This window comes from Poecile atricapillus, chromosome Z (genome assembly GCF_030490865.1).
Source record: "Poecile atricapillus isolate bPoeAtr1 chromosome Z, bPoeAtr1.hap1, whole genome shotgun sequence".
In the NCBI taxonomy this organism is placed as follows: Eukaryota; Metazoa; Chordata; class Aves; order Passeriformes; family Paridae; genus Poecile; species Poecile atricapillus.
The window spans coordinates 70,854,872-70,859,730 of NC_081289.1; the positions used below are offsets into that span (position 1 = coordinate 70,854,872).

General features: G+C 56.0%; 2 long non-coding RNA genes across 2 annotated transcripts; both read left to right on the forward strand.

Annotated features, from left to right (window-relative positions):
* Window positions 1–657: 657 nt before the first annotated feature.
* LOC131573430 (uncharacterized) lies at window positions 658–3,137 on the forward strand. The gene is made up of 4 exons (XR_009276194.1): window positions 658–859; window positions 1,104–1,288; window positions 1,830–1,950; window positions 3,026–3,137. It is a non-coding gene; the product is annotated as an uncharacterized LOC131573430 (long non-coding RNA).
* A 454-nt stretch (window positions 3,138–3,591) lies between these two features.
* Window positions 3,592–4,640, forward strand: LOC131573550 (uncharacterized). The gene is made up of 3 exons (XR_009276214.1): window positions 3,592–3,675; window positions 4,025–4,142; window positions 4,512–4,640. It is a non-coding gene; the product is annotated as an uncharacterized LOC131573550 (long non-coding RNA).
* The last annotated feature ends 219 nt before the right edge of the window (window positions 4,641–4,859 follow it).

A 4,859-nucleotide genomic window follows, 5' to 3' on the forward strand; every position in this document is an offset into this window, starting at 1 on the left:
AACAGTCGGAGACAGGTCGGGACCATGGCAGAGGTGCCGCTGCCCGCTGGGCTCAACGCCAAAAGCTTCCCCGCTAAGCTGTGGCTCCTTGTCAATAGCCCCCGCGTCCTCTCCGTGCGCTGGGACAGCCAAGCCCAGGGGCTGCTCATTGACCGCTCCCTCTTCGAGCGGGAGCTGCTCAGCCCGGGCGGCGACCAGGGGCCAGCCCCGCACACCTTCAGAGCCACTCAGTTCCGCAGCTTCGTCCGCCAGCTCTACCGCTACGGCTTCCGCAAGGTGCCGGGCCGGGCTGGCGCGGCTGCGCCGGGTGGTGCCGAGGCATGGCTCCACTACAGAAACCCCTGCTTTCGCCGCGACTGCCCCGAGCTCCTGCGCCGCATCAAGCGCCGGACCGCGGCCAACAGGCAGCCACCGGCAGCGGGCGGGGACAGGCGCAGGTGCTTCCGGCAGCTCCCGAGGGCGCGGCCGCTGCCGGACGGGCGGGAGAGACGCAGCGGCTTCAAGGCGCTCCCCAAGGAGCGGCCGCCGCTGCCGCTCAGGCCCCTGCCCAGTGGCTTCCTCCTGCTGCACAGGGACCGGCCGGGGCTGGCCCGCTGCGAGGGGCCGAGCCGTTTCCAGGAGCTCTACGGCGAGCGGCCGCTGCCCGCCGAGCGGGAGCTGCTCTGAATCCCGCCCTGCAACTTGCTCGGGCTCCACGGGGAGCGGCCGCTGTTTCTCGGCCGGGAGGGGCCCCCCAGCCACTTCCAGGAGCTCTGTGGGGAGCAGCTGCCTCTGGCCGACCGGGAGGTGGTCAGGAGCCAGCCCTGCAGCTTCCAGCAGCTCCACAGGGAGCAGCAGCCCCCAGCCTACAACCCACCAGGTAGGAAAAGAATTCTAGCCTTGCTTTTCCAAAAGGTCATGAGAAGTGGCGGTTGGAAGTGTTTTCCCACAATGCTGTGTCATTCTGAGACAGAAATTGTCAAGCCTGCTAGGAAGGGGGTCCTAGAAGGCGAAAAGGTTCTCTGCCTGGTTTTCCTGTGATGTTGCATCCAAGGCAGCAGTAGAGCTCTGCATCCCAAGGCCACCTTCTGGAGCCTGACCACAAGGTGTTTGGATTCTTGCAGCCACTCCGGGCACGTCAGCCTCCAGTGCTCCACCTGACAGTGCCGCCTGTGCAACAGCATCAACGGCCTCAGCAGGGAGCGCACTTAAGGAAGAGGAATCTCCACCGCTGGATCTTGGCCTAGCTGTGGAGAAAATGATTCGGGAGATCAGGAGATCCCTGTCTGAGAAGTCTCCCTCTGCTCAGGTAACCCCACTGGATGGGAATAAAAGGGGCTGGACCGAGAGCTCCGTGGCTCAGAAGCACCACCTTGTGATGGATTGCCTGAGCGCTTGGGGTGGGGTGGTGAGACTCCCAGCCACAAATGTGTGCTCTGTGTGTGGCTTTGCAGCACACAGCCCTGGGCAGTGCTGGGAACGAGCTCTGCCCTTACTGACAGCTGTGTTGGCAACAAGGAGAGCCCCTGGCTTTCTGCTGGCTGATTTCTTACAGCTCGTGGGGTAAGCCAGGGTCAGAGCATGAGGGCACATGCCCTCATTCGGTGTCTTCTGGTTTTCTGTGTTCACGTTTTGCCTCAGAGGTCATTTTGTAAAAGCTTCCACTTAGCCTTGGCCATGGAATCCTGAATTGAAAAGATTTATCATGTGAACCGTGTGGGGAGTGTTCCGCCCCCCCTGCCTCTGCTCCCTGCCCTTTGGGAGTGGAGAAGGGTTATTGTAGCCCCGATGTGATTCCAAGAAAATACTGAGTGATCTTTGGGTTTCTTTCTTTCTGCTTTTCATTCAAGGGGAATATTCATGTTGCCTCCGAGTCCTCAGGAGGGGAACCCGTGAACGAGGCTGCAGCAGAGGAAGCTTCATCTGGCACCGAGAACTGCGGTGACAGTTCCCCAGAGCCTGAGGAGCCTGGTAAGGAGAGAGACCACATTGGTTTGAGCCCCATTGGCCCATGGCTGCTTTGAGCCTGTCCCTGGCAGGAAGGGAGATCAGGAGAGTTGAGTTCTTGTCGGCAGGCTTGGTGCTTCCTGCTGCCTTTAGTTCGAGTCCTGCACTGGCACAAGTTCCTCAAGCCCTGCCCTCCACACTTTTCCAGAGGCTCTGGCACTGAGTCCTGTGCTGTGACAAGAGAGCTGGGAGTAACACTGACCTTGTGGGAGCTGTGTCACCGAGCTGGGTGTCCCAGTTTTGTGCTGAAGTCCATGGATCAATTTTCTGCAGCGTGACAGGGGAAACCAGGCTGAGCATCTCTTGCAGTAACAGGGAGAAAAAAGAGTGAAAAATGAGGGCAGAAGTCCAAATCACTGACTGTAGTACCAGTTTGCTGGTATCTGCCCTGAGACACAAGGAAAACAAAGAGAGCAGAACATCAGAGGCCAATTAATGGAAAAATGACAACTCCGGTAACACAAGAAAAAGCCTGAGGGACCCCAGATCAGCGAGACTAAGAGGAGAGAGGAAGCCCTTTGGATCCAATCCTCGGCCAAGTCGGTGCAGCCTGCAGGCCTTCTCGGGAGCTCTTTCCCTACCAGCTTGTCCTGTCAGAGCTGATGGTCAAGCTGGAGCATCTACTGCTCACTGTAGAGGGCAGTTTGTAGATCTGACATCATGGAGCTGCTTCATGATTCAGCTCACAGCACCCTTCAGCCTCAGCCACTGCAGCGAGGCCTGAGGTCTTTCTGTCAGCACAGAGAAAAAAACAAGTCCGGGCTTCTTTGTGGCAGCTGGCACCGCCTTTGTTTCAAGCTCTCGTGCGTGCCATTTGCACTGTGGGAACCGAGACTTTATTGAGATACTTGAATGCTTCACACAGTTTTGGAAACTTGGAAGGATCCCTGTTCTTGAAAGAGCAGGCTTCAAATTCCCAAGGGAGAGTCTGCCTTTCAGACCATCTTCTCCAGTCCCTGATAGGACAATGGCTGCCCAAGGGAAACAGGGCCCCACCCACAGGGGCCAATATTGACTCCGTGTTCCCTTTGCTTCCCAGATGCCTGAGAGACGTCTCCTGGAGGGCTGCCCTGCACGGCAGGAAGAGACAGAGGGAGGGCCTGTGACCATCAGGCAGGCACAATCCCTCTGTTTTACATCTATAGCTTTCTGTAGTTCTACTTAGTAATGCTTATAGTTACATATATAGATTCTGTTCTGTTTCTATAGATTGAATTATTTAATATATTTATATATAATATAGATTCTATAGAAAATCTCTATTTAGAGATCTGTCTAGTTAAGTGTAGATATAGTTAAAGATGTGATATATTTTTTATATGGAATTGCATTTATAGATTTTCTGATTGAAATTTATATATGTCGAGAGTAAAATTAATATACATATATACATATATAGACAGTTCTATTTATAAATGCATATAGGTATATTTGAAGAGAAATATAGATGTTCAGAGGGATAGGTTTCTGTTTGTGTAGCCTTAGGCTGCATTTTAACCTCTTTCCCCCCTCGGCTGCCTTTTTCACCTCTTCTTTTTCCCCCTGCGCCCCCTCTGTCCCCTCTTCCTGTGCTGGGTCCGAGCTAGGGCCGGGCCCGGTGGAGCAGCAGTTCCAGCGCCAGCTGTCCCTGGAGTGGTGGGAGCTGCCGGTGGCCCCAGGCACTGTCCCCTGAGGAGCTGCTGAAGGACGGTGAGACTGAGGGGGCCGAGGAGGCGGTGACGCTGAAGGGACGGTGACCTTGAGCTGCTGGGGGCACTGAGGGCTGTGGGGGAGCAGAGTGCGATGGTGGCACTGAGGTGACAGGGAGGTGGAACAGGCAGAGGGGGGTGCTGGCTCTGAGGGGACAGAACGGGTCAGAAGGGACTGAGAGGGGTGAGAGGACTGTGAGGGGCTGAAGAAACTGAAGGGGGGCTGGGGTTTTGCCGAGAGGACGGCGGGGCTGAGGGGATGGAGGGGCCAGCAGGGAGCACAGAGGGGTCAGGGACTGCAGCTCTGCCAGTCCTTGGAACCAATTCCAAAGCCTCCACTTTTGCCACAGCTGCCCTGAAGACCGTGAGGCCTGCCAGACACTGCCAGGAGCCAGCAGGGAGAAGCTGAAGGCCACGAGCAAGAGCAGCGAACAGGGAGCTGCTGCTGCTGCCACCCCGAGAGCCTGGGTGAGGCCACAGGGCCGGTGAGGCCGCGCGGTGCTGAGGGTGGCGTGGGCTTTAGCCGTGGGCGCTGCCCGGCTGGGCAGGAGCAGCCTCTGCCCATGCTGGGGCTGCTCAGCGCTGCTGCCCCGGCCGGCACAGGGGCTGTCCTTGGGCAAGGCCGCTGTGCCGGCAGGGCCTGGGAGCTGTGCCGGGCTGCCGGGGGCTGCGGGACAGTCCCGCCGCGCCTGCACTCGCCACACACTGGCCCGCTTGGCCTGCTTGTTCTTTCAGCCCTCCTGGGGAGGCTCTGAGGTTTTCCCTTCCCTGCTGGAAGGGCAGGTGCTGCCAAGGGAAAGGTCCCAATAATGACTCGGTGTTCCCTTTGCCTCCCAGATGTCCCATCTGCTGTCCTTGTCCAGGAGAGCTGCTCTGCACGGTTGGAAGAGACTGAGGGAGAGGCTTTGAAGATGGGGGAGCTGAGTTCCCTCTGTTTAAAGAAGAACGGACTCATGCATAAAGAGGGATAATTATGTGGCTATTTATATATGTATATATGTATATTCCTATTTGTATAGAAATATTTCTATATATATGTTTTTCTATTCTTTGTACATATGTATGGATATATACACATACATGTTTGTAATTTTGTACGTGTATATAAGTATACATATATGTTGTTACAGTTGTGTTAAATTCTATCTCCTTATACCTAGGAGATACAGTTGTGTGTCTTTTGAC